The 11,557-nt window shown below is 40.0% G+C and overlaps 1 pseudogene; it reads left to right on the forward strand.

Moving 5' to 3' along the window:
• The first annotated feature begins 10,855 nt into the window (after window positions 1–10,855).
• Window positions 10,856–10,974, forward strand: LOC118602700 (annotated as a pseudogene).
• The last annotated feature ends 583 nt before the right edge of the window (window positions 10,975–11,557 follow it).

Below are 11,557 nucleotides of genomic sequence, written 5' to 3' on the forward strand. Positions count from 1 at the left end.
TTGCTACAGCCAATGTTTGATTCTGATTCTCCAGCTTTTCCAACAAGTAAGTCTCAGAGAACTCAGACTTTAACAGTAAATTTACTTCTTCTTGGAGCAATGAATGAGGGTTCCAATTTGCCACATTCTCTCTGATTCTTGTTATTATCCGTCTTTTTTATTGTTAGCCATCTCATGTGGTTTTGATTTGCATTGCCCTAATGACTAACAATAGACTAAATGTTTGTGTCCCCCACAAAATCATATGTCGAAGTCCTGTTATTATGGTATTTAGAGGTGAGATTTGGGGAGTTGATTATGTCATGAGAGTGGAGTTAATGTCCCATTTAGAAGAGGGAGAGAGCCAAAACTTGCTCTCTCTCCTCCATATGAAGATATAATGAGAAGACAGCCATCGGTAAAGCACGAACAGGGCCTTCTTCTAGAACCTGACCATACTGGCACTCCAATCTTGGACTTCCAACCTCTAGAACTGTGAAAAATAAATGTTTGTTGTTTAAGCCACCCAGTCTATGGTATTCTGTTATAGCAGCTCCAACAGGCTAAGACAGACTAAACATCTTTTCTTCTATTTACTGACCATTTGCATGTATTCTTTAGAGAAATATCTATGTCCTTGTCCATTTTTAAATTATATTGTCTTTTTATTGTTGAATTGCATCTGGCAGGATAATTTTGAGGTGCATGTTCTATACTGTCTGCCGAGTTATTCACTGGGAGCTAAGATCCATTTGGTCACCCTGGTAACTTGCTTGATAGCATATGCTTTATCAGCGCCTTCCTTTCTGTATTAGTGCTGGGACTGCCGTCACAAAATCCCACGACAGAAATGTATCGTCTCAAAGTTCCGGAGGCTAGAAGTCCAACATCAAGATGTCGGCAGCGTTGGTTCTTTTCGATGGCTGTGAGAAGAAAAACATCTGTTCTATTCTTCTAACCTGGCCTCTGGTGGTTTGTTTGTAATCTCTGGTGTTCCTTGGCTTGTAGAAGCACCCACTCAGATCTCTCTGCCTTCGTGTTCACATGGTGTTCTACCTGTGTGCATATCTGTGTCTAAATCTCCTCTTTTGATGAAGATATCAGTCATATTGGATTAGGGCCCACCCTACATAAGATCTTATTCTGACTTAACTAATTACATATGTGATATCCTATCCCCGAATAAGGTCGCATTTTGAAGTAATGGTGCTTAGGACATTAACATGTGAATTTGGGGTGGGGATACAATTGAAACCATAAGACTTTCTTTGTTTCACGTTCATACTCTTCAGTTGCTGTTTCTGGAGATTATTGACCAATAAACAACATGCACTCAAATCCTTATCTCAGGGCCTGCTTCCAGGGGAGCCAAAGCCGGGACAGAAAAAAATCAGGGCTTCGTAAGGTTTAAAGACAAGCATCACCCCCAGGGCTTCCAGTCACCCCCTGGGGTAGAAACTTCCAGTGACACTCACCTTCTCTAAAAGGACCAAGAGTTTGGACTGAAAATAATTAAGTCCTTGGCTACTTTTCCTAAGAACTTCATAGAACTCGGTAACAAGGGGTGGGAGTCTTTGTCAATCAAGCTTTTGCAGTTTATTTGGTGATAGTTTCAACTCATTAAAAAAAAATTTTGATGAGGTAGGTAGATTCTTTTTCTTTTTTTCTTTTTTACTTTTTATTTATTTATTTATTTATTTATTTATTTTTGAGGTAGGTAGATTAGAAGGAAAGGTTTTGTTTTTTTTTTTTACCAAAACTGTGGAGAGTGGGTATGGATGCTGTCTAAAATTCTGGATGAAGACTGGGTATGTCACTATTCACTTCCTCTAGTGCCCACCACACATGCTTCGGATGAACTGGAGTTTTCAGTTTCCCTATATACATCAACCTCTACTTTATCCTTCTGCCTTTGCCTGGGATAGTTCCACCATCCCTGCAAAAATTCACAAGTTCTCACACTTCCTTTAAGTTCTAGCTCAAATGCCACTTCTTATTTTTAAGTCATTCTCAACTTAGTCTAATCAGAGTGAATTCCTGGACCTGTATGGCAGCCATCGATCAGTTCAGATAGGCCTGTGGCCCGGAGCTTCTGGCAGACATCTTGCCATCACATAAAGCCCGAGAATGAACGAACACAGGGATGAGCAGACAAGAGAGATGGAGAGAAGGCCAGTCTTGGGGACATCATTGAACTCCTGGATCAAACTATGCCAAACTCTGCCATCCCTCGACATTTCAATGTCACATGCCAGAGTATTTCATCTTCTTGTTTAACTCAATTTGAATTGATTGTTGCTTGTTAAAAATGAATCCAGAGGCCTAAGACTGAATCATCCATGAGGTACAACTTTGAAGATGTGGGCAGGATAGCTGTGGGCACTCTCAGCCCTCCTCTTTACCAGAGTAGGGGTCCTAGAATGACACAGTACCTCTTATGTCAAGTCTTCTCTAGGAGGAATAGAACCCAGGTCTCCTAACTCCCATTCCAGTGCTTTTTCTTTTCACTCTACTTCTACCCCAAAGCATCTAGCATAGTACTCAGCACACAGAAAGTGCCCAACTAATGAAGAAATGATTGTTCACCCACAGAGCCTGCTGCTCAACTCAGGTGGAGGTCTGAGAGCATCAGCCAGGAGACTTCTCCAAAAGGACAGGGTAAATGCTTCAGGAGCCTCCTAGCGGCAGGACTCCTGAGTCTAGTTGGCCCACACTAGCCCCCTCTGAGCACTATTTTGAATAGCAGCTAAGACCTCAAGTACACGGGTTTCTTGCAAGTCAGAGATGATTCCTTTAGGGTTGCTGCCAGCAAAAGCAAACATCCTGGACGAGACTCGGATTGAACTGGTGCTGCCCCAAGCCACTGTCTTTTAATGCTTCTCTGCAGAGTTAGGAGATTCAAAGAGCTGGGTTTCTTGCTCTGAAAAAGTAACTTTCCTATCTTTTGGGGGGACAATCCCTAATCACCTTTAAGACTTCGAGTGTTCAGATGGGAAAAAGCTGGACTATGACATGTCCCATGTTGAAGGATTTGTCTTTTGAAGTCACCCTCTCCACCAAGAGATAGATCACAGCCCTCCTAGTAAAAAGTCCTGACTCTCAAAACTATACCTCAGGAAACAAAAGCTCAGAACCAGACTAGACCTTTGACACTACAATTAACCCCATTGCAAAAGGCTTCCTGCTTGGCTTTTGGACCCCTTCTTCTACCTCCGTTCCTCATTCTAGGGTTAAGTAATAACAATGCAGATAGAGAGGGATAGAATGTCCTGGAGCAGACTCAATTACCAAGATTTCCTGGAGCCCAACCCCCAAATCCCTTCTTTTTGTTCAAGGAGTACCAATGTAGCTCATAAATGCTCCCCAGTGGCCACAGTGGTCCTTCTGTGACTCTCACATGCTCCCTGCCCCCCTCGCCTGTGCTTAAGGACCACCCATGCTCTATAGCTATGCCTTCCTTGCTATGCTGCTGTGTTTCTTCCACCGCAGTTTCTGTCGTCACCATCCTGATGCCATGTTTTCTTGTCCTACCTGCTCTTCTGCCCAGGGGCAGTCACTGCTCTACTCCTGGAGCCTCCTGTTCTCTGGTTCCCATCAATTGTCACTGACAGACTGTTTCATGAAGTATCTCCCTCTCTTAAAGGAATGTGACACCAAGCACCTGGTAAGGTGGACTGGAAGGTGAGGTGAGGGATGCACGCAACTTTATCCCTTTACACTATTGCCCACCCAGGTATTGCATAGATAAATTCCTTGCTCATCAGGTACCCCCAGAAGGTTAAAGAGTAGCAATAATGACCCAGTTATGTGAAGATCTTAATTTCTGGTCCAGCTTCAGCCCTCATAGCCAATAATTCATGCATCTTTCCATCCATTGTTCAGTAAATATAAATCACTGATCAATATACACGAGGCAAGCAGTTCTAAAACCTGAGGATATAACTGGTACAAGATAGAAAAGGTCTCCAGCCTCTTAGAAGCCTGTTTTCCAATGAGGTGAAATAGACAATAAACAAGTGTACGAATGAGAATATTTGGAGAATGGTAAGTGTTCTTGAATATATTAAAGTGGCCCAGAGATCCAGGGAAGGGTGAGGCCAGGGCTTTGGCTGAGGGTTAGGGAAGGCCTCTCAGAGGAGGTGACATTTGAACAGATGCCTGATAGAGAAAAGTTCAGTCACACAAAGATCCCAGGAAATGGCTCCAGGTAGGAGACGGCAGTGCCAGGGTCCGCAGAAAGGAAGGAACTCTGCTTGTTCAGAATGAGGCTTTGTGAGTGAGGGGGAGAGCGCAAAGGGCTTTATATGCCAGGGTCGGAGGGGAGGCTTGAAGCAGAGGAGTCTTGTGCTCTGATGGAGAGGCCCCGCTGGCTGCTCTGGACAGTGGACTGCAGTTAGGAGGCTGTGGCAAGAGAGGCGCATGGCATGCATTCGATAACAGCATGGAAATGGGAAAAAGGCAGATTCAGAATATATTTTTAATGTAGAGACAACAGGATTGCCTTAGAAGCATATTATAAACACTTTCCATAGAGTCTTCAATGCCTTGATTTATAATGGCTTCATCACTTAGCTTGCAAAGAAACGAGAGCAAAAAGTGTCCAAATTTAGTTTCATAAGGCTGCCATAACAAATTACCCCCAATTTAATGGCTTAAAACAACACAAATGTATCATTTTACATCTCTGGGGGTCTGAAGTCTGAAATGGCTCTGGGGCTAAAATCGAGGTGCCAGCAGGGTTGGTTACTGGAGTCTCTGGGGGGAGAATCTGTTTCCTTACCTTGCTCAGCTTCTAGAGGCTGCCTGTGTTCCTCCATCTTCAAGGCCATTGTCACATCTCCTCTGTCTCTCCTGCCTCCCTCTTTCATTTATAAAGACTGGTGATTACACTGGGTCCACTCAGATATCCCAAGATAGTCTCCCCACCTTGAGAGCATTAACTTCTTCACATCTGCACGAATGTGAAAGACAACGTAGTCACAGGTTCTGGGATTACAACGTGGACATCTTCGAGGGGGTCATTATTCTGCCTACCATACTCTTCATAGATTTTTATTCCCTTGCTGCTTTCTTTATTGTCACATGTAACCATTTCTAAAACTTTAGCATTCTTTCTATTAGTTATACATTCTTTTCTTCTTCCCTTCCTTTATTTAACAACCATTTTCTGTGCATCTGCTATGTGCTAAGCACTCTGCCAGGCATTGTGGGGAGACAACTATGTATCCATCCAGTCTCTACCCTCATGGAATTTGCAGTCAGCTTTCCTGAATAGCCTTGTTACTGCTTCAATTAAAGTGAGTTGGTTGTCGTGCAAGGACATTGCAAACGAAGCAGTCGCCACATTGCCACCTCTGCTGAGTTTCTACCACTGGAGTCAGTAAAACACCATTTAAGACACAGGAAGAAGCATCAATAGATTCACCAAAAAAGGAGAGAGCTAACAACAAAGAGTGGGGGTCAAGATGTGAAGTCTTGGTTTTCACAAAGTGTGGAACTGATCTCTCCTGAGTAGGCACTGGTGCTGTGGTGGCCTCTAACGCACTCACACAGGGCTTGCTGCTGACCAGCACTATTGTCTCTGACCACTTCCTCACTTCTCCAAGTGCAACCTTCTGGAAAACATCTGAGCCATTTATTGGCAAATATCCCATAATCTAGTCTCAGGAAATGCTTTACAAAACACTTGGCCCCCAAAGATTCCTTATCTCTTAAAGATACATACTAAAATATTTATAGATGAAAAGATACAAAAGTCTGGGATTTACTTATGAACAAACCATTTGGGAGGAAATGGATAGGTATAGATGAAATAAAACTGGCTGTGAGTTAATAACTGTTAAAGCAGGATGATGGGAAGGCTGGGGTTTTTTATATATATATATATTTTTTTGCATTGTTTGACATTTTTTAAAAAAAATTAATGGGAAAAGGCCTTACATTTCACTCTATGTCATTGAAACAAACTTAACATTTGGATATATTTTGCTTTTAATAATTACCTAGATTAAGTAAATAAATAAATTCAGGCTTACAAATACCTGACAAAACAACCATTTTCTACAGGCTCTGGGAAGAGCTGGGAAGAGAAAGTGCTAGATCTCTTGCCTGCTGCTCGTCTTGAAACAATAATGGTACTGTCCTCCAGGGAAGAAACACATAAAACTCTGGAACATTATTCTAGTAATTAGATTCAAAGGGCAAAAAATATCATCTGGGAAATGGTAATTTAACTTGAGTAAGAGATAATCGTGGTTCTTTATGATGGATGTGATAAACTGGCGTGACCTGTCTCAGAATTTTCATACATTAATTTCTAGGCAGTATATTAGCATTAGACTCCTTTTGGAGCATGAAAGTGGTTGTCAGTCTCAGGACAAATTTGAGAAAAACAGCTGCGAGATGGATAGACTATTCTTTGGAATGTCTTCACTTGCTTTTTCAGCATTCCTGTGAGGCAATATTATGCAGTGGAAAGACCACAGAATTTGAAGCCAAAAAACTTGACTTCTACCTCAAATACCCGCTTTGTGACTTTGGGCAAGCTATATAACCTCACTGAACCTCAGTTTCTTCATCTATAAAATAGGCCTAATCATATGTACTTTGCCAGGATGCCATGAGGATTATGGGTAATGTATGTAAAATGCCTCTCCCATCACAGTTACTCAATTTATGGTAGCTTATTGTATTCATAATTGCATGTTCCTCTTTACCACACTCAGTAGTTCCCAATATAGTGCCTAGTGCACAGGAAGAATGCAACAAATGTTTGTTGCATTACATTGAACTTTGAGACAGTAGATAGAGTTAATGGGAAGTATTAATAATATTAGAATCCTCCCCTTTTCAGGTCACTCATTCTCATGAGAGCTTCTCCAGCTAATTGCCCAAGCCAGAAAACAGACCCATTTGTGACAGCTCCCTCTTCTTCCACTTCACATTTAATCAGTCACGAGATTCTCTTTGAGTTCTCAATTAATTATCACTAGACTCTATTCACTTCCCTCATATCCTACTCTGCTACCACCTTGGTTCAAGACCATCTTCTTTTTCATCTTGTCTATAGCAAAGTTAGGTCTCCTCATATCTGTTCTTACTCCTCTACAATCTTTTCTCTTCACTGTAGCCAGAGGTATTTTTTTCTTTTTCTTTTTTCCTTTAAATTATGGAAAAGTTTAAATAGTCACAAAAATAAAGAGTATAATAAACTTCCACGTACCCATCACGCAGCTTCAATAATGATCAATAATTGTCCAATTTTATTTCCTATATACCCTACCCACTGTCTCCAATATTCTTGGATTATTCGAAGCAAATTCCAGACGTCATAGCTTTTGAGGGGGCATCTTTTCTTGGATTTAGAATACAATTCTAAATCCTTCACGTGGCTTGTGGTGATCTGATCCCTGCTGACTTGACTTCTCCAACTATGGATCACACCTGGCTAGCCCCCCTCCCCAGACCCAGTCAAACTGCCTCTTCTCAGTTCCTCCTGCATTTTATGTTGTCTCCTTATGGTCCTGAGGCCTTCAAGGCGGGCTATTTCTAGTGTCCTGTAAGCTCCTCTTTTATCCTCTTTCGCTCTCTTTGTTCAGCTTCAGCTACTCCTGCTTCTGCTATCACCCGGCTCATCACTGCTCCAGAGGCCCCTCACAGCTCTCTCAGTACCTTGTGCTTCTCCTCCAATTATATATAGAAAATTTTGTAAGTAGTCACACAAAGTTGTCTTCCCTGTTAAAAATAAATTCTGTGGGCATAAGACTGTGTCTTATTCCCTCATGAGGCATCCAGCAAATGGTTCAATGCCTTCCATATAGGGGGCCCTTCATAAACACCTATTGCTAGACCAGTGTCCTAAACTTTTTATAACTACAAGATCAATGTGCAGACCTTTAAGTGTATTTTGTTATAGTTAATATGACTTCTTTAAAAGAGTGTAAGTTGCATTATGCTAGACACTGAGGATTCAAAGATGAAAATACATGATCCTTCCTCAAAGAGCTGAGGCTAGTGGAAATGACAGTCATTTAATTATTTGAAAACTGGTAATTTCTCATATATTATATATAGAGGCCAGAATATTTAATAAGCTAGAGAACCTGCAAAGTGTCAGACAACTAAGAATAAATGGAAGTTCATTATAAAAACGACAGCTAACATTTACTGGGTCCTCCCTTTGAGGGGCCAAGTATGGGACAAAGCCTCCTTTACAAATGATTACATTTAACCTTTACAAACAATACTCTTTAAGAAATGACTTATTCCCATCTTGCAGATTAAAAACAAAAACAAAAACAAAAACAAAACCCCACCAAGGCTTTAAAAACTTAGATAACTCTAAGTCACCCAGGATTGAAATTAGGAGTCTGATTCCAGAAGGAGCACCCCTAAACTTTATGCTGGTGCTTATGAGTAATCTTTGAGAACTGCTGCAAGAGGAAAAAAAAAGGACACTTCACAATTCATCAGTGCTTTCCACTTGGTATGCTGGTTTCAGGCCCACGTATGCACACCTTCATAGGAAAACAGCGGCTATTGAAAACCTGTTACTGATAAGGCCAGGTTCCTGGGGGCCTAGGGCACTGAATATTAAATTTGGACTTTGTACCAAGTCTTACCTGCAAAGAGAAATATGCTAGAGGCTCTCAGTTTGTGAAGCTGCTGCCCGCCATGAACTTAGCCTATCTTCTCAGCCAAATTGAAAGCTCTGCATTGTTTTCTTCACTGCACAGTATATCCCGTCTGCTTATCTTCTACAGATGGGTACTGACCAAGAAGAAATTTATTATATTTTAAAAAGGAGAAATTGTTAGGGTAAATTGCATGTGTGGACCTTGAACCATCAAAAGAAATTTTGTGTTAATTATGAAATTTGGAAATTTGTTTTTCACTTTTTATTAAGGAAAATTTCAATCATATACAGAGGTAGACCAAATAGTATAATTTCCCTCCAAATACACATCACCTTGCTTCAACAACGATCAACTCATAGCCAATCTGTTTCATTGACATTGTCTTCGACTTCTTCCCCCTTTGTTTTACTTGGAAACATATATGTTTGTGAATGTTTTGAATGCTATGCTCAGCTGATAAAATGTAGAATGTATGAAATCAATAGAACAAATAAACATGACTTGGTCAGCAAGATATTTGGGGAAATAGGAACAAGAAAGAGGAATAGGCTTGTGTGGTTTTGACCACAGAAAAGACAAAGAACCAGTACAGGTTATTGGTGGCACTTTCCATGGGTGGAAAGTTTTGATTACAGATGAGGTTATGTGGTGAGTCTACCTATTAAATCAAGTTTCTTGAGCATACCGTCTCTGCCTTTTGTCCCCCCACACACCCCCGCATATTCACCACCAAGATATTTAAGTCACTCGTCTGAGGATCTAGACTGTTCCCCACAACGCCTCCCCCATCTTGCCGAAGCCATTGCTACATGAAAAAAAAAAAAAAAAAAAACCCTAGAGGAGCACTGTCAATCGAAATATGATGTGAGCCACACCCATAACTTCACATTTTCTAGTAGACATATTGTAAAAGTAAGAAGAAATTAGTGAAATTAATGTTAATATCATATTTTATTTAACCTGGTATATCCAAAATATTATCATTCCAATATAATCAATATATTATATAATTTATTATATAATATATTATCAACATATTATATAATTTATTATCAATAAATTATCAACATATTTTATATTATTTCTTTTGTACTATGTCTTTGAAATGCAGTGTATATTTTATAGTTACAGCATATCTGGATTTGGACTAGCAATATTTTAAGAGCTTAACAGTTATATGTGCCTAGTGGCTATTGAGTTGGACAGAGCAGCCCTAGAGACCCCAGGGAAGGGAAGCCAATGATACTTTGCAATTTACCTGAAAATAACGCTACTAAAGATTTCTGGTAAAAGGCGAAGTACAATGTGTGCATGCTAGGATTCTCCAGGAAATCTACTGAAATGAATAAGAGAAACAACAACAATAAAAAAAGATTAGACAAATCCAAACAAGGAAATAACTACAAACTCCAAAATCCAGTCTATAAAGAAATGTTCTTTAGATCTCGAGCAAGGCTGTAGCGAGCAGAAAGGAAATTAGCCATTCTGGAGAGTTCCTTTAGTTACAACAGCGTGGTAAAGTTCAGCCGCTCTGGGGACTCAAATCCTGGTTCTATTAGTTACAAACCGTATAGCTCAGACAAGTTATTTCATCTCTCTTTGCCTCCAGTCCCTCATCTTTAAAACAAGAGTCATAAAAAGGATGGTCGTAAATTTAAATGAAGTAATACATATCAAACACTTAGAACCCATGCTGACACAACCCCTGTTAATCTCTCCATAAATATTAACCATTAAAAAGAAAAACAAAACAAACCCAACAGTAACTGAATTGTGGGTGGACGAAGAGGAATGCGGGAACTGAGGCAAGTGGGGCTGATGATAAAACTGAATTCATAAGACATTTTTGTTTTCTCTGGAGTCTGGGTTCTATCTTAATGAAGTTGCTTGGGAGTGGGAGGGAGAAGAGAAAGGAAACCAAAACTGGTTTTGCAGGTGCTGACCAGTGTCCATTAAGCACAGTCACTAGTCAAAACACCTGTTATCTATGAATTATTACAGGTGTCCACAGCAACATCTTACTTGGGCAACCTGCTCACCTGGAGGGAAATTATCACATTGAGAAAAAGAACAACATAGATGACTTGGAAAGAGCATTCTGAGGCAGCATTTTCATTTTGAAGTTGTAAACTATGCTGGCTCACTCCACTGACCCTGTCCAAACTGTTTTTTAACAAAGAGCAGACCCAGATACATATAACTGCTCACATATATAGATGAGTCAAAAAGAAAAAAACTGTGTCTACGAGCATACTACCCTAAACAAGCCTGATCCCATCTGATCTTGGAAGCTAAGCAGGGTCAGGCCTGGTTAGTACTTGGATGGGAGACCACTTAGGAAAATCAGGTGCTATAGGTGTAAAAAAAACAACAATAATAAAAAATAAATTAAAAAATAAAATAAATAAGGGATTGTAAGCTGATAGGTCCTTGCAATCTGTGAAGTCAATCAAGGGTCGCCTTGCCTAAAAAATAAAAAGAGAAAAAATGCAACTTAAGCTATACGCATAGTACAACTAAAAAAAGAGACAAGTATATAAGAATATTTAAGAAAAATACTTCAGTCTCAAAGAATTTAACAAGCACCTATGATTCATTGCTAAAGAGTTTCAGAAGGAGATATGCGAAGACAGAGAGAAAGATGAAGTAAAATGGTATCAACCATGAAAAAATGAAATATAACATTGAAACCATTTTGGAAATAAAAACCACAATAGAAGCCGGAAGAAGTATAGATATATCTGTAAAAAGAATCAATGACTTGGCAGATGGGCTGGATAAAACATAGAAGGCAGAGGTAAAAAAAGAAAAAAAAGACAAATCAGTGATTAGAGAGAATAGATATGAGGAGAGATGACTCAGAGAATATGGTACTCATCAGCCCTTGTGGAAAAGGTTATTTGCAAAATCTAGATAATCAAAAGACAGTTCAAGATAAAGAA

Source organism: Rousettus aegyptiacus, unplaced genomic scaffold (genome assembly GCF_014176215.1).
Source record: "Rousettus aegyptiacus isolate mRouAeg1 unplaced genomic scaffold, mRouAeg1.p scaffold_m13_p_4, whole genome shotgun sequence".
Classification (NCBI taxonomy): Eukaryota; Metazoa; Chordata; class Mammalia; order Chiroptera; family Pteropodidae; genus Rousettus; species Rousettus aegyptiacus.